This window comes from Leucopleurus acutus (genome assembly GCF_964270905.1).
Source record: "Leucopleurus acutus genome assembly, chromosome: 14".
Classification (NCBI taxonomy): domain Eukaryota; kingdom Metazoa; phylum Chordata; class Mammalia; order Artiodactyla; family Delphinidae; genus Leucopleurus; species Leucopleurus acutus.
The window spans coordinates 47,010,311-47,032,704 of record NC_139156.1 but is presented as its reverse complement, the minus strand read 5'-3'; the positions used below and the strand labels follow the sequence as shown (position 1 = coordinate 47,032,704).

The following is a 22,394-nucleotide window of genomic DNA, read 5'->3' as shown; positions in this document are numbered from 1 at the left end:
AGAAATTGGAACCCTTGTGCCCTGTTCATGGGAATGTAAAATGGTGCAGCCGCTGTGGGAAACAGTATGGAGGCATGTCAAAAAATTTAAAACACAGTTACCATATGATCCAGCAATTCTATATACCCGAAAGAAGTGAAAGCAGAGACTTGAGCAGATATAGGTACACCCATGTTCACAGTATTATTCACAACATCCAAATGGCGGAAGCAACCCAAGTGTCCATCAGTGGATAGATGGGTAAACAAAATGTGATACATACATACAACAGAATATTATTCAGCCATAAAAAGAAGGAAATTCTGACACATGCTATAGCATGGACAAACCTTGAGGACATTTTTCCGAGTGAAACAAGCCAGTCCACTAAGACAAGTAAAATACTGTATGATTCCACTTATATGGGTACTTAGAATAATCAGATTCATAGAGACGGAAGGTAGAATGGTGGCTGCCAGGGATTGGAGGACAATGGAATGGACAGTTATTGTTTAATGGGTACAGAGTCTGTTTTACAAGATGAAAAGAGTTTTGGAGATGAATGATGGTGATGATTGCACATGACGAATATACTTAATGCCACTGAATTGTACACTTAAAAATGGTTAAAATTTTATGTCAGACCTATTTTTACCAAAATTTTTTAAAATGAAAAAAAAAAACCATAATTGCTAGCAGAAGCCAGACCCAGAGTGTACACTGCATGACTCCATTTATGTAAAGTGCAAAACGAGGTCAGAACATAGCTACCTTGGTGGGTCAGTGACTGGAAGGAGCCTGAGGGGACCCGGGGGTGCTGGTAATACTCGGATTCTGGACCTGGGCACTACTTACCCAGCTTTGTTCACTTTGAGAAAAATCATTAAACTACACACTTGTGACACCTGTGTTATGTTCACCTTTCTGTTTGCTATATCTCAATAACATTTGCAAAAAAAAAAAAAAATTAGGAAGCAAAATATCCAAAACATTTAATAGAGGACAAGAAAGCAAATGAGGGACAGAGGGAGAGAGCAAGAAGGTAAAGGAACTTTTGACCCAGAATACCTGTGACAACTAAATAGACAACTGGGCAAAGAGGTTCCTGGCAGCCCAGGCAAAGAGTGGAAGGAGTGGAGATCCATGAAGCTCCCTAACTCACAGTGATAGTGAAGGAGAAACAGACTTCTCCCAGCCCTAAGCTCTACAAGGACTCTGGAAGGCCTGCCATCTGCCATCTCCCTATCTCTGACTCAGAGACCATCCCCTCAGGGCGGCTGTGGGGTGGGCCAGAGCATGACATCAAAGCTCCATTCTGTCCAGGCAGTTCTGTCCTCCCAGAGGGATGCAGCCCAGGCAGGTAGCGTCCCAAGACCTGAGTGCTGAGCCAGCCAGGTGAGAGGGTGGCAGGATGGATGACTGCCTACTGTAGCTTTCCACACACAATGGCTGTTTTGAAATAAGATACATCAGTCCCTAAGACAATGCCTGACATAGAGCAGGACTCAGTCAATGTTCCTTCTCATGCTGCTCAACCTAAAGACAAAGTATATAGAACCTGGGGGATGAGATTTCTCCCTTCTAGAAAACATGCCCACAAGGAAGGCACCCAGTGACACCATCAATGCTTTGGGGAGAAGTGTGTGGATGCAGGTGTGTGTGAGTGTGTGAGTGTTCATGCCTACACCTGCATGTGGACTTGTGTGTGCATATGTGTGTGTGTGCATGCACTTGTGTGTGCACAAGGGAAGTGTGCTGAACTGGCCGAGACATGGCACTCATGGTACCAGGTGAATGTTCTAAGCACTTTACATGTATCAACATATTTGATCCTCAGACAGCTGGATAACTTAGGGAATATTACCATTATTGTTATCATTATCACCATCATCATCATTCCCAATTTCCAGATGAACAAACTGAGAGGCAGCAGGCTCCAGAATGTGCCCAAGTTCACTCAGCATGTGGCAGGGTCAAGGTTCAAACCCAGGCAGTCTACATGGAACATTCTCCTGGATAGATCACATCTTGGGCCACAAATCAGTGAATTTAAGACTACTGAAATCATATCAAGCATCTTTTCCGACCACAATGCTATGAGATTAGAAATCAATTACAGGATAAAAACTGTAAAAAACACAAACACATAAAGGCTGAACAATATTTGCTAAACAACCAAGGGATCACAGAAGAAATCAAAGAAGAAATTTAAAAATGCCTAGAGACAAATGACAATGAAAACATGATGGTCCAAAACTCATGGGATGCAGCAAAAGCAGTTCTAAGAGGGAAGTTTATAGCAATACAATCTTACCTTGGGAAACAAGAAAAATCTCAAATAACCTAAACTTACACCTAAAGCAACTAGAGAGAGAAGAACAAGCAAAACCCAAAGTTAGTAGAAGGAAAGAAATCATAAAGATCAGAGCAGAAATAAGTAGAGACGAAGAAAATAGCAAAGATCAATGAAACTAAAAACTGGTTCTTTGGCTTCCGGGAAGATGGCAGAAAAGTAAGACGCAGAGATCACCTTCCTCCCCACAGATACACCAGAAATACATCTACACATGGAACAACTCCTACAGAACACCTACTGAACGCTGACAGAAGACCTCAGACCTCCCAAAAGGCAAGAAACTCCCCACGTACCTGGGTAGGGCAAAAGAAAAAAGAATAAACAGAGACAAAAGGATAGGGACGGGACCTGCACCAGTGGGAGGGAGCTATGAAGGAGGAAAGGTTTCCACACACTAGGAACCCCTTCTCGGGCGGAGACTGCGGGAGGCGGAGGGGGGAAGCTTCGGGGCCGCGGAGGAGAGCGCAGCAACAAGGGTGCGGAGGGCAAAGCGGGGAGATTCCCGCACAGAGGATCAGGGCCGACCGGCACTCACCAGCCCGAGAGGCTTATCTGTTCACGCGCCAGGGCGGGCAGGGCTGGGAGTTGAGGATCGGTCTTCGGTCGGAGCGCCGGGAGAGGACTGGGGTTGGCGGCGTGAACACAGCCTGAAGGGGTTAGTGCACCACGGCTAGCCGGGAGGGAGTCCGGGGAAAAGTCTGGACCTGCCGAAGAGGCAAGAGACTTTTTCTTCCCTCTTTGTTTCCTGGTGCACGAGGAGACGGGATTAAGAGCGCTGCTTAAAGGAGCTCCAGAGACGGGCGCAAGCGGCGGCTAAAAGCGCGGACAACAGAGACGGGCATGAGACGCTAAGGCTGCTGCTGCCGCCACCAAGAAGCCTGTGTGCAAGCTCAGGTCACTATCCACACCTCCCCTCCTGGGAGCCTGTGCAGCCCGCCACTGCCAGGGTCCCAGGATCCAGGGACAACTCCCCCGAGAGAACGCACGGCACACCTCAGGCTGGTGCAACGTCACGCTGGCCTCTGCCGCCGCAGGCTGGCCCCGCACTCCGTACCCCTCCCTCCCCAAGGCCTGGCTGAGCCAGAGCCCCCGAAACAGCAGCTCCTTTAACCCCGTCCTGTCTGAGCGAAAAACAGATGCCCTCCGGCGACCTAGGCGCCGAGGCAGGACCAAATCCAAAGCTGAGCCCCTGGGAGCTGTGAGAACAAAGAAGAGAAAGGGAAATCTCTCCCAGCAGCCTCAGGAGCAGCGGATTAAAGCTCCACAATCAACTTGATGTACCCTGCGTCTGTGGAATACATGAATAGACAACCAATCATCCCAAATTGAGGAGGTGGACTTGAGAGCAAGAGTTATGATTTTCTCCCCTTTTCCTCTTTTTGTGAGTGTGCATGTGTTTGCCTCTGTGTGAGATTTTGTCTGTATAGCTTCGCTTCCACCATTTGTCCTAGGACTGTATACGTCTGTTTTTTTTCTTAATAATTTTTTTATTTTAATAACTTTATTATATTTTATCTTATTTTATTTTTCTTTTTTTCTTCCTTCCCTCCTTCCTCCCTCCCTCCCTTCTTTCTTTCTCTTTCTCTCGTTCTTTCCTTTCTCTCTTTCTCTCTCCCTCTCCCCCTCCCCTCCCCCTCCCTCCCTCCCTCCCTCTCTCTCTCTCTCTCTTCTACTACTAATTCTTTCTTTCTACTTTTTCTTCCTTTTATTCTGAGCCGTGTGGATGAAAGGCTCTTGGTGCTGCAGCCAGGAGTCAGTGCTGTGCCTCTGAGGTGGGAGAGCCAACGTCAGGACACTGGTCCACAAAAGACCTCCCAGCTCCACATAATATCAAATGGCGAAAATCTCCCAGACATCTCCATCTCAACACCAACACCCAGCGTCACTCAACGACCAGCAAGCTACAGCGCTGGACATCCTACGCCAAACAACTAGCAAGACAGGAACACAGTCCCACTCATTAGCAGAGAGCCTGCCTAAAATCATAACAAGTCCACAGACACCCCAAAACACACCACCAGACGTGGACCTGCCCACCAGAAAGACAAGATCCAGCCTCATCCACCAGAACACAGGCACTAGTCCCCTCCACCAGGAAGCCTACACAACACACTGAACCAACCTTAGCCACTGGGGACAGACACCAAACACAACGGAACTACGAACCTGCAGCCTGCAAAAAGGAGACCCCAAACACAGTAAGATAAGCAAAATGAGAAGACAGAAATACACACAGCAGATGAAGGAACAAGATAAAAACCCACCAGACCTAACAAATGAAGAGGAAAGAGGCAGTCTACCTGAAAAAGAATTCAGAATAATGATAGTAAATATGATCCAAAATCTTGAAAATAGAATAGACAAAATGCAAGAAACATTTAACAAGGACCTAGAAGAAACAAAGATGAAACAAACAACAATGAACAACACAATAAATGAAATTAAAAATACTCTACATGGGATCAGTAGCAGAATAACTGAGGCAGAAGAACGGATAAGTGACCTGGAAGATAAAATAGTGGAAATAACTACTGCAGAGCAGAATAGAGAAAAAAGAACTGAGGACAGTCTCAGAGACCTCTGGGACAACATTAAACGCACCAACATTCGAATTATAGGGGTTCCAGAAGAAGAAGAGAAAAAGAAAGGGACTGAGAAAATACTTGAAGAGATTATAGTTCCCTAATACGGGTAAGGAAATAGTTAATCAAGTCCAGGAAGCACAGAGAGTCCCATAAAGGATAAATCCAAGGAGAAATACACCAAGACACATATTAATCAAGCTGTCAAAAATTAAATACAAACAAAACATATTAAAAGCAGCAAGGGAAAAACAACAAATAACACACAAGGGAATCCCCATAAGGTTAACAGCTGATCTCTCAGCAAAAAATCTGCAAGACAGAAATGACTGGCAGGACATATTTAAAGTGATGAAGGAGAAAAACCTGCAACCAAGATTACTCTACCCAGCAAGGATCTCATTCAGATTTGATGGAGAAATTAAAACCTTTACAGACAAGCAAAAGCTGAGACAGTTCAGCACCACCAAACCAGCTTTACAACAACTGCTAAAGGAACTTCTTTAGGCAAGAAACACAAGAGAAGGAAAAGATCTACAATAACAAACCCAAAACAATTAAGAAAATGGGAAAGGGAACATACATATCGATAATTACCTTAAATGTAAATGGACTAAATGCTCCCACCAAAAGACACAGATTGGCTGAGTGGATACAAAAACAAGTCCCATATATTTGCTGTCTACAAGAGACCCACTTCAGACCTAGAGACACATACAGACTGAAAGTAAGGGGATGGAAAAAGACATTTCATGCAAATGGAAACCAAAAGAAAGCTGGAGTAGCAATTCTCATATCAGATAAAATAGACTTTAAAATAGACTATTAGAAGAGACAAAGAAGGACACTACATAATGATCAAGGGATCGATCCAAGAAGAAGATATAACAATTGTAAATATCTATGCACCCAACATAGGAGCACCTCAATACATAAGGCAAATACTAACAGCCATAAAAAGGGAAGTCGACAGTAACACATTCATAGTAGGGGACTTTAACACCCCACTTTCACCCATGGACAGATCATCCAAAATGAAAAGAAATAAGGAAACACAAGCTTTCAATGATATATTAAACAAGATGGACTTAATTGATATTTATAGGACATTCCATCCCAAAACACCACAATACACATTTTTCTCAAGTGCTCATGGAACATTCTCCAGGATAGATCATATCTTGCGTCACAAATCAAGCCTTGGTAAATTTAAGAAAATTGAAATTGTATCAAGTATCTTTTCTGACCACAATGCTATGAGACTAGATATCAATTACAGGAAAAGATCTGTACAAAATACAAACACATGGAGGCTAAACAATACACTACTTAATCATGAAGTGATCACTGAAGAAATCAAAGAGGAAATTTAAAAATACCTAGAAACAAATGACAATGGAGACACGACGACCCAAAATCTATGGGATGCAGCAAAAGCAGTTCTAACAGAGAAGTTTATAGCAATATAATCCTATCTTAAGAAACAGGAAACATCTCGAGTAAACAACCTAACCTTGCACCTAAAGCAATTAGCGAGAGAAGAACAAAAAAACACCAAAGTTAGCAGAAGGAAAGAAATCATAAAAATCAGATCAGAAATAAATGAAAAAGAAATGAAGGAAACGATAGCAAAGATCAATAAAACTAAAAGCTGGTTCTTTGAGAAGATAAACAAAATTGATAAACCATTAGCCAGACTCATCAAGAAAAAAAGGGAGAAGACTCAAATCAATAGAATTAGAAATGAAAAAGGAGAAGTAACAACTGACACTGCAGAAATACAAAAGATCACGAGAGATTACTACAAGCAACTCTATGCCAATAAAATGCACAACCTGGAAGAAATGGACAAATTCTTAGAAATGCACAACCTGCCAAGACTGAATCAGGAAGAAATAGAAAATACGAACAGACCAATCACAAGCACTGAAATTGAAACGGTGATTAAAAAGCTTCCAAGAAACAAAAGCCCAGGACCAGATGGCTTCACAGGCAATTCTATCAAACATTTAGAGAAGAGCTAACACCGATCCTTCTCAAACTCTTCCAAAATATAGCAGAGGGAGGAACACTCCCAAACACATTCTACGAGGCCACCATCACCCTGATACCAAAACCAGACAAGGATGTCACAAAGAAAGAAAATACAGGCCAATATCACTGATGAACATAGATGCAAAAATCCTCAACAAAATACTAGCAAACAGAATCCAACAGCACATTAAACAGATCATACACCATGATCAAGTGGGGTTTATTCCAGGAATGCAAGGATTCTTCAATATACGCAAATCAATCAACGTGATACACCATATTAACAAATTGAAGGAGAGAAACCATATGATCATCTCAATAGATGCAGAGAAAGCTTTTGACAAAATTCAACACCCATTTATGATAAAAACCCTGCAGAAAGTAGGCATAGAGGGACCTTTCCTCAACATAATAAAGGCCATATATGAAAAACCCACAGCTAACATCGTCCTCAATGGTGAAAACCTGAAAGCATTTCCACTAAGATCAGGAACAAGACAAGGTTGCCCACTCTCACCACTCTTATTCAACATAGTTTTGGAAGTTTTAGCCACAGCAATCAGAGAAGAAAAGGAAATAAAAGGAATCCAAATTGGAAAAGAAGAAGTAAAGCTGTCACTGTTTGCAGATGACATGATACTATACATAGAGAATCCTAAAGATGCTACCAGAAAACTACTAGAGCTAATCAATGAATTTGGTCAAGTAGCAGGATGCAAAATTAATGCACAGAAATCTCTTACATTCCTATACACTAATGATGAAAAATCTGAAATTGAAAGCAAGAAAACACTCCCATTTACCATTGCAACAAAAAGAATAAAATATCTAGGAATAAGCCTACCTAAGGAGACAAAAGACCTGTATGCAGAAAATTGTAAGACACTGATGAAAGAAATTAAAGTTGATACAAATAGATGGAAAGATATATTCTTGGATTGGAAGAATCAACATTGTGAAAATGACTCTCCCTCCCAAAGCAATCTACAGATTCAATGCAATCCCTATGAAACTACCACTGGCATTTTTCACAGAACTGGAACAAAAATTTTCACAATTTGTATGGAAACACAAAAGACCCCGAATAGCCAAAGCAATCTTGAGAACGAAAAACGGAGCTGGAAGAATCAGTCTCCCTGACTTCAGACTATACTACAAAGCTACAGTAATCAAGACAGTATGGTACTGGCACAAAAACAGATCAATGGAACAGGATAGAAAGCCCAGAGATAAAGCCACGCACATATGGCCATCTTATCTTTGATAAAGGAGGCAGGAATGTACAGTGGAGAAAAGACAGCCTCTTCAATAAGTGGTGCTGGGAAAACTGGACAGGTACATGTAAAAGTATGAGATTAGATCACTCCCTAACACCATACAGAAAAATAAGCTCAAAATGGATTAAAGACCTAAATGTAAGGCCAGAAACTATCAAATTCTTAGAGGAAAACAGAGGCAGAACACTCTATGACATAAATCACAGCAAGGTCCTTTTTGACCCACTTCCTAGAGAAATGGAAATAAAAACAAAAATTTTAAAATGGGACCTAATGAAACTTCAAAGCTTTTGCACAGCAAAGGAAACCATAAACAAGACCAAAAGACAACCCTCAGAATGGGAGAAAATATTTGCAAATGAAGCAACCGACAAAGGATTAATCTCCAAAATTTACAAGCAGCTCATGCAGCTTAATAACAAAAAAAACAAACAACCCAATCCAAAAATGGGCAGAAGACCTAAATAGACATTTCTCCAAAGAAGATATACAGACTGCCACAAACACATGAAAGAATGCTCAACATCATTAATCATTAGAGAAATGCAAATCAAAACTACAATGAGATATCATCTCACACCAGTCAGAATGGCCATCATCAAAAAATCTAGAAACAATAAATGCTGGAGAGGGTGTGGAGAAAAGGGAACCCTCTTGCACTGTTGGCGGGAATGTAAATTGATACAGACACTGTGGAGAACAGTATGGAGGTTCCTGAAAAAACTACAAATAGAACTACCATATGACCCAGCAATCCCACTACTGGGCATATACCCTGAGAAAACCATAATTCAAAATGAGTCATATACCGAAATGTTAATTGCAGCTCTATTTCCAATAGCCCGCATGATGGAAACAACCTATTGTCCATCATTGGATGAATGGATAAAGAAGATGTGGCACATATATACAATGGAATATTACTCAGACATAAAAAGAAACGAAATAGAGCTATTTGTAATGAGGTGGATAGATCTAGAGTCTGTCATACAGAGTGAAGTAAGTCAGAAAGAGAAAGACAAATACCGTATGCTAACACATATATATGGAATTTAAGCGGAAAAAATGTCATGAAGAACTTAGGGGTAAGACACAGACCTACTGGAGAATGGACTTGAGGATATGGGGAGGGGGAAGGGTAAGCTGTGACAAAGTGAGAGAGAGGCATGGACATATATACACTACCAAACGTAAGGTAGATAGGTAATGGGAAGCAGCCGCATAGCACAGGGAGATCAGCTCGGTGCTTTGTGACTGCCTGGAGGGGTGGGATAGGGAGGGTGGGAGGGAGGGAGTCGCAAGAGGGAAGAGATATGGCAGCATATGTATATGTATAACTGATTCACTTTGTTATAAAGCAGAAACTAACACACCATTGTAAAGCTGTTATACTCCAATTAAAAAAAATAAAAAATAAATTAAAAAAATTAAAACTAGTTCTTTGAAAAGATAAACAAAATTAATAAACCTTTTTCAAGAAAAAAAGGGAGAGGACTCAAATCAATAAAATTAGAAATGAAAAGGGAGAAATTACAACTGACACCATAGAAATACAAAGGATCATAAGATACTATTACAAGCAACTATATGCCAAGAAAATGGACAACCTAGAAGAAATGGACAAATTCTTAGAAAGCTACAATCTCCCAAGACTGAACCAGGAAGAAATAGAAAATATGAATGGACCAATCACAAGTAATGAAGTTGAAACAGTGATTAAAATACTTCCAACAAAAGTGCAGGACCAGATGGCTTCACAGGCGAATTCTATCAAAAGTTTAGAGAAAAGTTAACACCTATCCTTCTCAAACTCTTCCAAAAAAGTGCAGAGGAAGGAATACTCCCCCAAGCTCTTTATATGAGGCTACCATCACCATGATATCGAAACCAGAGAAAGATACCACAAAAAGAAAAGTACGTGCCAGTATCACTGATGAACATAGACACAAAAATATTCAATTAAATAGTGGAAAACCAAATCCAAAAATATATTAAAAAGATCATACACCAGTATCAAGTGGGATTTATCCCAGGAAATGCAAGGCTTCTTCAATATCTGCAAATCAATCAGTGTGATACACCACATTAACAAACTGAAGAATAAAAACCATATGATCATCTCAATATATGCAGAAAAGGTTTTTAAGAAAATTCAACACCCATATATGATAAAAGCTCTCCAAAAAGTGCGAACAGAGGGAACTTACCTCAACATAATAAAGGCCATATATGACAAACCCACAGCTAACATCATTCTCAATGGTGAAAAGCTGAAAGCATTTCCTCTAAGATCAGGAACAAGGCAAGAATGTCCACTGTCACAACTTTTATTCAACATGGTTTTGGAAGTCCAAGAAATAGAAGGAACCCAAATTGGAAAAGAAGAATTAAAACCATCACTGTTTGCAGATGACACAGTATTATACATAGAAAATCCTAAAGATGCTACCAGAAGACCACTAGAGCTCATCAATGAATTCGGTAAAGTTGCAGGGTACAAATTTAACACACAGAAATCTCTTGCATTCGTATACACTAAAATGAAATATCAGAAAGAGAAATTAAGGAAACAATCCCATTTATCATTGCATCAAAAAGAATAAAATACCTAGGAATAAACCTACCTAAGGAGACAAAAGCCTCTACTCTGAAAACTATAATACTCTGATGAAAGAAACTGGAGATGACACAAACAGATGGAAGGATATACCATGTTCTTGGATTAGAAGAATCAATATTGTGAAAATGACCATACTACCCAAGGCAATCTACAGATTCAGTGCAATCCCTATCAAATTACCAGTGGCATTTTTCACAGAACTAGAACAAAAAATCTTAAAATTATGTGGAAACACAAAAGACCCTGAATAGCCAAAGCAATCCTGAGATAGAAAAACAGAGCTCGAGGAATCAAACTCCCTGACTTCAGACTATACTACAAAGCTACAGTAATCAAAAGAGTATGGTACTGGCACAAAAACAGAAGTATAGATCAATGGAACAGGAGAGAAAGCCCAAAAGTAAACTCACGCACCTACGGTCAATTAATCTATGACAACGGAGGCAAGACTGTCCAATGCAGAAAAGACAGGCTCTTCAATAAGTGGTGTTGGTCATGCCATGTAATTGTAGAGTTACACTAATGTTTACTAGAAAATCTAAAATACCTGAGCACTTCATGCCTGAAACACAGGACTGTAGCTGAGTAAATCCTTGGCCCAAAAACAATGGATCTTCCCTCCAACCTTAGAAAATACTAAGTATCAATACTATGTAATTAGTACATATATAGTACATACACAATACATATACAATTAGTAAGTACATAATACTATGTAATTAGTATTAGAATATTTCTATTTTCATTTTCACAATTAGTAAAAAATAAAATTAAAGGGTAGAAAGAGTATACTCCTGGCATCATTATAAGCTTAATATGTGAATTTTGATAACCATTTTTAAAATCCATGTTCTAAGAAAATTAACTGTTTTTATATATTTAGAAGACCAACTTCAATATCTTGAAGGCAGTGAATTCATTGTCATATCTAATTATAAGTAAAAACAAAATCTTGAATGTAATTTTGAAGTTTTGGCTGATATCTATTATTGGATGCCCTTCATGCTATCCTGTGCTCGGATGCTGAGCATGCATTTAGGGCAGAAAATAATAGCTTATTGTCACAATGAATCTTTTATCCATAATACGCATTTTGCCTTACCAAAAAAGCTTACAAAATTGTGCTTATTCCTTATGATTTAGTTGGTGATTTGTTTATGTCTTATTTTAAAGAAAGTGCTGTAAATACTGATCTCTGAAATAGGTATTTAAATATTGCTTGTCAATACAGCCAATTTTTTTCTTTTAAATGTAAATAAAATAATGCTCTTCCAATAAATTTGCTTTCATTATTTTTAAATCAATAAAATAATGCAAATATCATGCTCAAAAAAAAAAGTGGTGCTGGGAAAACAGGAAAGCTACATGTAAAACAATGAAATTAGAACATTCTCTAACACCATGCACAAAAATAAACTCGAAATGGATCAAAGACCTAAATGTAAGGCCGGACACTATAAAACTCTTAGAGGAAAACACAGAACACTCTTTGACATAAATGGCAGCAATATCTTTTGTGATCCCACGTCCCAGAGGAATGAAAATAAAAACGGAAATAAACAAATGGGACGTAACTAAACTTAAAGGCTTCTGCACAGCAAAGGAAACCATAAACGAAACAAAAAGACAACCCACAGAATGGGAGAAAATATTTGCAAATGAAGCGACTAGCAAGGGATTAATCTCCAAAATATATAAACAGCTCACGCAGCTCTATGTCAAAAAAAAAAATAAACCCAATCAAAAAATGGGCAGAAGATCTAAATAGACATTTCTCAAAGAAGACATACAGATGGCCAAAAAAGCACATGAAAGATACTCAATGTCACTAATTACCAGAGAAATGCAAATCAAAACTACAATGCGGTATCACCTCACACAGGTCAGAATGGCCATCGTCAAAAAGTCTACAAACAGGGCTTCCCTGGTGGCATGGTGGATAAGAATCTGCCTACCAATGCAGGGGACACAGGTTCGGTCCCCGGTCCAGGAAGATCCCACATGCCGCAGAGCAACTAAGCCCATACGCCACAATTACTGAAGCCCTCATGCCTAGAGCCCATGCTCCGCAACAAGAGAAGCCACCGTAATGAGAAGCCTGCGCACCGCAACGAAGAGTAGCCCCCGCTCGCTGCAAATAGAGAAAGCCACGCACAGCAACAAAGACCCAATGCAGCCAAAAATAAATAAATAATTAGATAAATAAATAAAACTATTATAACAATTTGTGGACTAAACTAGCAGCAAAATTTGTAAAAAAAAAAAAAAAAATCTACAAACAATAAATGCTGGAGAGGGTGTGGAGAAAAGGGAACCCTCCTACACTGTTGGTGGGAATGTAAATTGGTACAACCACTATGGAGAACAGCATGACGCTTCCTTAAAAAACAAAAAACAGAACTACCATATGATCCAGCAATCCCACTCCTTGGCATATATCTGCAGAAAACCATAATCCGAAAGGATACATACACCCCAATGTTCACTGCCGCACTATTTACAATAGCCAAGACACAGAAGCAACCTAAATGTCCATCGTCAGAGGAATGGATAAAGAAGATACCATATATATATATATATACAATGGAATATTACTCAGAGAAAAAAAGAACAAAATAATGCCATTTGCAGCAACATGGATGGACCTAGAGATTATCATACTAAGTGAAGTGAGACAGAGAAAGACAAATATCAAATAACATCACTCATATGTGGAATCTAATAAAAAAAGATACAAATGAACTTATTTACAAAACAGAAACAGACTTACAGATATCGAGAACTTATGGTTACCAAAGGGGAAACGTGGGGGGGTTGATGAACACACACACACTACCACATATAAGATAGATAACCAACAAGGACCTAATGTATAGCACAGGGAACTCTGCTCAGTATTCTGTGATAATCTATATGAGAAAAGAATCTAAAAAGAATGAGTATATGTATAACTTAATCACTTTGCTGAAAAGTGATTCACACTTCAGTAATCACACCTGAAACTAACACAGTATTGTAAGTCAACTATACTCCAATAAGATAAAAAAATAAATTAAAAAAAAAAACCCAGGCAGTCTGGCTTCAGGTCCAGAGAATGTTCTAGGCCACACTGCTGCTCTCCACCCATGCTGGAGCATGGACACCTATGTGATGCTATCCACTCACCAGCCTCGCTTCCTGTGTCTCTCCTGGCTTTCTTCACCAGTAGTTCCCAAAGATGTGGTCATTTGGGCAACAGGCAGAGGTAAGCAGAGGCTAGAATACTGACAAGAAAGGAAAAACTGTCTGCCTTCTGGGATTTGGTGGGAGAGCCAAGCTGCCCCTGCCCACAGGGGTGGGGCCCGATGGGCCAACGGTCCCGAGCACAGCATCCTGGCCTCTCTGGCCAGCCTGAGAGTGGCCTGGGTTGGTCCGGGGACACAGAGCCACTGTTCCCTCTCACTTCACTTACGCCCAGCAATGAACTACATGGGTCCACATGCTCTTGTTGAGCTAGTAAGATGTCTGAAACATTTTTAAATTAGTTATTTAAAATCCAGGGATTTCATATAAAAATGTGGATTCCCAGCTTCTCTTAAAAGAATCCACAGATCTCGTGGCACCTGGCCGGAATTCCCAAATGGTTACACTGACGGAGTTCAGTGGCACTTGTGCCCTTCTGTTAGCCCATGTATTTCCTAATTCTCCACAGACCCCACCATTCCCTATTGCCTCACATCCAGTCCACACTTCACTCATGTGGATTTGCCAGGTACTCACCTCTTTTGCTTCAACCTCCATGGCACAGACTACCCCCCAGGGCCAGGATGAAGTAGGAGACTGGCCCTGACTCCCAGAAGGTAGAAATGCGAAACCAGGCCTATCGTGACCAGAGACATCTGCTAGGACCTCAAATGAGCAGGCAGAGAACATACAGGGGGAACTGCCCACATGCAGAGGGTCCTCAAGAGGGGAAGAAGCCAGCCTGGCACTGCATCCCTGGCACCTGCCTCCTGCCTTCCTCCCCACTCAGGCCCCTGCTCTGTCCCTTTCACTTCCGCTTTACCCACTATGCAAGCATCCCAAATACATCTGCTTTCCTGCTGCCTGGCCTGTGCACAGGAGGACTCTTCCCTGTTCAGTGTGTGTAAAATTCTTATTAGCCCTTGGGAACAGCTCAGGTGTCCCCTCCTATGTGAGCTGTCCCAGATCCTCCCTTCAGCACAACCACAGTACTCTTGGGCTCCCTCCCTGGCCCTCTACCACTGACCATGTGAAGACACTCGCCTCTGCACGGATCCTCACTGGGAACCAGCCCCTCTCCCCAGTCCTGAGCCAATGCTGGGCTTGGAACAGAGGTCAAGGAGCACTGAGCAAAGGAGGGTGGACACACAGTCCAGGACAGTCTGTGGTCCCAAGTTCATGCACTCAGCCCCCCACCCTCGGCTCACAGTGACTGAAGGCCATAGTCAGGGAAGAGAGACACTGAGGAAAGGAATTCTAAAATTCTCTCTAGAGATTCACAACGCTTAGGTAATTCCATCCAGCCTCCTCTTGGCCCCAGCCCTTCCTACTCTCCCATTTCCTGTCCCCAGGACATCTGCTGTCTACCTGTCCATTCATCCATCCATCCATCCATCCACCCTTCCATCACTCTTGCGTTTGTGCCCCACCCTGTTCTAGGTCCTAGAGGATCTCAGAGCTGCCCAGAGGGCTAGAAACATGTAAATCCTACCACGGGCTCCTCTGCTGAAAACCCCTTGCTGCCTTCCTCCTCCCCACCCAGGATAAACTCCAAACTTGGCAGGCAGAGAGGCAAGGGCCTGCCGCCCTCCCTCCACCAGCTTCTGGGGCACAGAGTCTGGGCCCGGCAGAGGGCAGCTGCTGCACAGCCAGCCCCGCTGTTCATGCGGTGCCTGCGGTCAGGCGGCTCCCACGTCTCTGAAGCCCTCTCCCAACCTCAGCTCAACCACTGCTTCCTCCTGTGAAGCCTTCCAGACCACTCCTCCAGCCCCCTAAACAGGGCTGTGAGAGCCAGGAAATGGAAGTCCACAGGATCCCGAGTGCTTCTAAACAGAGGCGATTTAGAGGAGGAGGGAACATCAGAATTGGGGTCTAAGAATGAGCAGGAGATAGCCAGGCAGACAGACGGGGTGCTGGGGGCGTGCATGAGCAGAGACCCCAAGGCAGACCATGAGCGGGGGGCCGGGGGGGTGTCTGACAAGGGCCCCAGGGGTTGGAGGGTGGGTGTGAGAGAGCCTGACTGAAGAGGATGGGAGCATGGCAGCCCCCAGTCCTGACATGGACCATGAGCCCTGGTGAGCACTAACCCCATACATGGCTCAGGGGCTCTGGGAAATGATGAGACTCCCCCAGAGGCCCTCCAAGCGCTGAGCCTGGTGCGAGCGCTGAGCTAGGGATAGGGAATGGGAACACAGGGGGCAGGTGATGGTCAAGGCTGAAGGCCACAGAGACAAAGATTCTGAGCCTGTACCTGCACTGGTCTGGGTGCACATCCTGCCTAAGCCACTGAGGAGCAGAGTAGCCTCCTTTCCTAGGTCGCAGTTTCTCCATCTATAAAATGGGGATGATCACACTTGTCTTTAGAGACTGCCCAGAGGCCCTGCTCCCAGCCACCACCAGGCCCAGGACTGACCCCACATTCCCAGCAAGGCGGCGTGGAGCCTTGCATCCGACCTTGTACAGGCTTCAGGTGTGAGCTGCCCCCCTCACCACCCTTGGTGGGGAGATGCTCCGGGAGCCCCATGGGAAAGGCTCATTCCAGCTCAGCCTCCCAGGGCTCTGCTCCCAGCTTCCTCCTGCTGGAGGTACCCTGTGCTCAGGCTACAGGTCTGGCCTCCCTCAGCCAGGGGCCTTGCCCACCACTCCCCTCATCAGGGTCTCTCAGCCAGAGCCTGGCAGGGCCTGGAACGGCTGTGCTGAACTTCCTCAGCCCTCCTGGCACGTCTCAGAGGGGGAGCCTTGCCAAGAACCAGTCTCAGTAGGTCTGTCAGATCCCTGGAAACCCAGCCAGTGTGCGGGTTCCTCGAGGGCCCAGCCCACACTCTTCTCCAGTGGCACAGCCGGCGCTTTGTGAGGAAGCTGGCAGAGGCTGCCTTTCCTCTGGATGAACCTGCGGACGGGCTCAGAGCTGGGCCAGGCCTCCTCCCCTGCCAGCTGCTCCCTGGCAAAGCCCGGCCCTCACTCCCCTCTCCCCAGAATCCCAAGCAGGGGCAGGAAGGGACAGGCCCAGCACTCAGCTGACTCAGATCCCTGTCCTGGGTGACCCTGGGCACCGTCCTCAACCTCCCTGAGCTTTGGTCTCTGCCACTTCATGGGGCCGTCGGCAGCCACGGGAGAGCCTACAGCACCAGGCGCTTGAGAAATGTGGCCTTCTCCTGACCCAGGAGGGCCAGCCCAGGATACGGTGGGCTCTGCCTGCCCCCGGGTCCCAGCAGGGAAGGGAGGCAGCCGAGATTCCCTCTGGATCTGATCCCCGAGAGGAGACCTCAGTCTCCTAGTATGGCTCTGGCCATACTAGGGCTCTCTCCAGTTGTGGGGAGAGGCACATAGAGAAGAGACACAATGAGGACAATAATTCTTAAATTCTCTCCAGAGATTCACAAACTGTGGGTAAACCCTTCCTGTTCTCTACTCCCCTCCCCAGGACACTTGCCGTCCTCCGTGCACGCACCCCACGGTTTGTAAATCCACTTTCCATCACTCCCACACTTGTGCCTATGGGCACTGCCCTCCGCTAGGTACTACAGAGCCTCAGCTCTGCTCTGAACAGCTGTAACTAATTGGCTGGGCTGTAGCCAAGTTTCAACAACCAAGAGGCTGAAATCAGCCCAAGGGAGAGAAATACAGCGAGAGGCAACATCTTGAGGGGGTGTCCTGCCCGAGGCAAGCTGGTCCCCAGGGCAGAAGTGACCCCTACCCTCTGGTGTTCGCCAGCCCCACGCCCAGACACGGGTGACTTCCTGAGGCCTGGAGAGGCAAACGTGGGCTAAGCACTGGACTTGGAGTCGGTAGCCCAGAGCTGGCATCCTACCTGGTCCCCTCCGTAGTGGTGGTGGTGGTGGGGTGATCCTTTGGAAGTTCCCGCGCCCCGGAAGACTAGGCTCTTCATCCCTGCACACGGGATGCCCACCACCCGGGCGGGAGGTAGGAGGAGGCGTCCCAGCGCTGCCTCTTCCCCCAACACGCGCGCGCCCGCTCCCCCAGCCCGGCGACCGGTCCCCCTGCTGCCCCCCACCCCGCCCGCCCTCCCTCCCCCTGGGCGCCCCGCGACCCGCCGGCGCAGCGCTGTCCTCGCCCGCGCGTGGGGCCGGAGCCGAGTGCGCTGTCGGCCAGGAACGCCGCTTCCGCTCGGCTTCGCTGGGCGTCCGAACCCCCTCCCGCGGTACCTGGGGCGGCGGCGGGAGCGCAGCAGGCTGGCAGGCGGCAGGGCGACCGCGGGCAGGCGCGGCACCCGGAGAAGGCCCGCGCGGCCGGCATCAGGCCCATGGCGCGCCCGGGCGCGGCGGCGCGGCGGCGGCAGGAATGCCCGGCACGCGCGCAGGTAGCGTCTTGCCCGCCGCCCGCCCCAGGCCCGGACCCTGGAGCGAGGGAGGCAGGGCCTGGGCCCGGCGAGTTCCTGAAACGCTGCTCCTGGAGTCGGCCCCCGTGGCGCTCCCGGCTCAGACCTCTGACCCGCTTCTTCCTAACGCTCGGTGTTACAAGCACCTGTAGGAATACTAGCAACTTCCAAGGATCCGCCCCTTCTTCCTGGTCAAGGGCTCGCTTTAGGAAATTCCTCGCCCCGCAGAATGGGAGGCAGGTGTTCCAAGTGGAGGCCAGGTGATTTCGGTTTGGGTCAAGCAGCGGGGTGAGTGCCTAGCCCAGTCTACAGCTGGGCTGCTGCCTGTGGAGCTGGCGTTCAGGGCTCCAACCCTCTGCCTTGCCGAGGGGCCAGCGCCCCAGTGCCACGGAGGGTGCTTAGGGCTTAACACAAGCGTCTTGTGCAGCCCTGAGCTGTATGAGTATTAATGTCCCATTTTACAGATGAGGCAGCTGAAGCTCAGAGAGGTTTTGTAATTTTCGCAAGGTCACCCAGCTAGTAAGTAACAGATCTTCAATTCAAACCTGTATTATCTTTCTGCAAAGCCTGAGTTCTTCCCAGAGTAGGATTCTATCCCAGAGAAAAAAACCCACAATCCCACATTTCCAGAGGGTGCAAAGTGTGAGGACCAAGATGGGTGCACAGCTTCAGGCATTCACCAGGAGGGCAGGTGGACAGAGAAGCAAAGCTGGGGCCCTGCAACACCAGAAAAAGGGGTGGAGGTCCCCAGGGGTCTGTGGGCAGAATTCTGTAAGGGCAGGGCTTAGGGGAGCCCTGGGGCTGGAAGGGGTGGGAGCTCATCTGAAATCCAGTGTGTAGGGTAGGGTCACTTTTCTTGCTCTTACTAAGCAGGGCCTAGACCAGAATGAGGCAAGTGAATTTTGCACTTCAGGTGCAAGGTTAAAGGGGGTGCCAAAAATTGCAGTAATCAAGAGAAATATTTTTGCGATATTTAAAAAAATACAAATTAATGCCAAAAAAATCCATGAGGAACAAAATATCAAAATTTTAAATAAAGACAGGATCCGACCCTGTACTTGCACAGACTTTGTGAGTGCCTCATTTGCCTCACCCTAATCCCACCCACAGATCCTGTCTTTAAAATTTTGATCGTCTGTTTATCATGGTTGCGGTGGGCTAAACAATGCCTCCCTCGAGACGTCCATGTCCTAATCCCTAGAACCTGTGACGTTGCTACCTTACCTAGCAAAAGGGATGTTGTAGATAGGATTGAGGACAAGAGGTTATACTAGATTATCTCAGTGGGCCTTAAAAAATGGAGGTAGAGGGAAATTTGACTACAGAAGAGGAGGCAACATTAGGAGGGAAGCAGAAACCCAAGAATGTGAGCAGCTTCTAGGAAGCGGAAGAGGCAAAGATCCATTCTCCCCTGGAGCTCTCAGAAGGAACCAGCCCTGACGCCATGATTTCAGTATCTTCAATATCACAAAAATTCAGTTCTTCTGACTGCCGACTTTTAGAAGGGTGAGCAAATAAATCTGTGTTATTTTAAACTGAATTTTTGACAATTTCTTAAAGCAGCAATCGGAAACTAACATAATGGATTTTTTAGCATTAATTTTCATTCTAAAAAATTAAATATTCATCCTGATCACTGAGTTTTTTGGTGCTCCCTTAAATTTTGTGCCCCAGGCCAGGGAGGCCCCCTAGTCCTGGTCCTGATGCTAGTGTGCGGGGTGGGCGCTGAAGTCCTCCCGAGTGCTGGGAACGTGGGGAGGGGCTCAGTGCTCTCCCCTCCCAGAGTTCAGGTACACGTGAAGGCGGGAGGGGTGGTTCATGGGGCCAGGGGGCCGTAATTCAGGGAGTATCCTGCCCTCAACCTGCCGGAAAAGCCTGGAGCCCCCATGGCCCACAGTCCCCAAGGTCTGATCAGCTCTGCCCATGTTAAAGAGAAGGGTCCAAGGGCTCAGGGGAGGCACCTACTCCGGGGGTGGGGGGTCCTCCCAGGTAGGCAGAGGGCTCTGGCAACTGACTTGCTTTCTCTTTCTGAGCCACGGTTTCCCCACCTGTATGGTCAGAGAGTTAGACTGGCCAATCTCTAGGGAATCCCTCCACCCAACCTCCTGCCCAGATTCCCCGGATGGATGGAGGTCTGCAGCTGCCCCCCATTTAGAAGCTCTGGACTCTGATGCGCACTGCCACAATGAACTCTAGGTTAAACCCTGGCCAGGTCAACACCCACGTCACCTTGTGGAGGTCTTTTTAATCCATGGGGCCTGAGATGGGGGATGGGTATGCAAAGATAGTCATGAAACTTTCCTCTTGGGGTGGGCCAGGGAGCTGAGAGGCTGGGGATCTGTCCTCTCACACGAGCACCTGGTGACAGGTGACCTCTTGAGCTGGGGTGGCTCTCGTTCCTGGGCTGGGTCCAGGACCTCGGGGACTACCTCTGTCCTCAGTCTTGCCTCCCTCCCCGTCCCCACACCACTCTTAAGACTACGCAGATCCAGAGACTATGGTGCCTGGCAACAGAGCACCCTTGGATGGGCTCACCCTGGAGGCAGGCTGCCCCTGCTCCCAACCCTGCTGTGTGCTGTTAGGCAAGTTGCTGAACCTCTCTGGGCCTCTCTGTCCCTCTCTACAATATAATTTTAATACAATGAACCACTGTCAAGAGTAGCAAATGGCAAGCATGAGACCCCTTCCTCTTTCCTCTGACTGATGTGGAGGACCAAGGCTGTCTGGGAAGAAACTGAGAGCCAGCGAACCCGACCATAGGACACCCCGAGGACTCCCGGCATCCTCCTCTCCGGACCTGGCATCCAGCCCCAGGGCTCTGGGTTAGAATGCTGGCTTCCTGCTTACTTCTTTGGGACCTGGACAGATTACTTGAGCCTCTCTGCTGCCCAGTCTCCTCACCTGTAAAAGGGGCTACAGCAGGACTGATTCCAAAGGGCTATTGTGAGGGTCAGCTGGGGTGCAGAGCCCCGCACGGGGATACGCTGAACAAACAGCTGCCCTGGAGAGTGGCTACCTCAACCCAACTTCTCCCCTTGCGGCTGGGAGTCACCAGGACATCACGCAGTGCTGCTGGCACACACCTCCACTGGCCTCATCTTAGCAATGACCATGACAAACTCTTCCAGCCCTGGGATCTGAGCTCTTCTTAGCACACACGGAAAGCCAGGCAGGCCCAGCTGCAGGGGCATTTCCACCACAGCCGCTGGGAGGAAAGGCAGACTTAGCGAGCCAGCAAGGTGGGTCAAAGGCAGTTACTTGAGCAGTTAGCATCCTGAGTTTCACAGGAAGCAGTGGTGAGCAGCCCCCTATAAATCACCCCTGCTGGCTTGCCAGGCTCTCCCAAGATAAGGCAGCTGCTCCTCCACCCTGTTCTCCTGGGAAACGGCCCCGGGCTCCCCGGCCGCCTGTCAGTGGGGTCTGTGGCTGGGGGCTATTTCCCCTGTCCTGAGGATCTAAGCTCGAAGGCTCCTGGAGCACTTCAGGGGAGAAGCCTTGAGGGCTGCAGGGGAAGGAGGCCCAAGGGTGCTGTGTACTGACCCATATACTAAGAAGAGGACGGATCTGGCCTCTGTGAGCTTGGGGCTGGATGGGGTCCAAGGCCTGTAGCACCAATTTCTCCTCCACGTGGCATGTGGCCCCTCAGGGCCCACCAGAATGGGCCCAGGGTACCAGGATCAGACTCAAGTGCCCCTCCTGCCGGCTCAGTGACTGAAGCCCAGCCCAGGTCAGCAGCAGTCCTATCTTTCCCCTTTTGGAAAGGCTGCCAGGAAAGACCCAGGCCCACTGGCCTCGTGGGTTAACATCCAGGGGAAATCGAAATAAGACTTTCTCTTCTTGAATCTCCCAGAGGGCTGGGATCTGGAGTGCTGGGGAGAAGTGGTCCACTTACGATCTCAGGCTCCACCACTGCCAGCCTGGGCTGGGGTCAGGGACCTTTCATCCTGAATCTGACTGTGCCCTGAGGGCTTCCGTTTGGAGATGT

At 46.4% G+C, this 22,394-nt stretch overlaps 1 protein-coding gene across 5 annotated transcripts in view; it reads right to left on the bottom strand.

Annotated features, from left to right (window-relative positions):
* ARHGAP22 (Rho GTPase activating protein 22) overlaps positions 1–22,394 on the bottom strand; it is a gene marked incomplete at both ends in the record, with an annotated part of 209,168 nt that overhangs the window by 16,810 nt on the left and 169,964 nt on the right. The gene's annotated exons all lie outside the window — the stretch shown is intronic.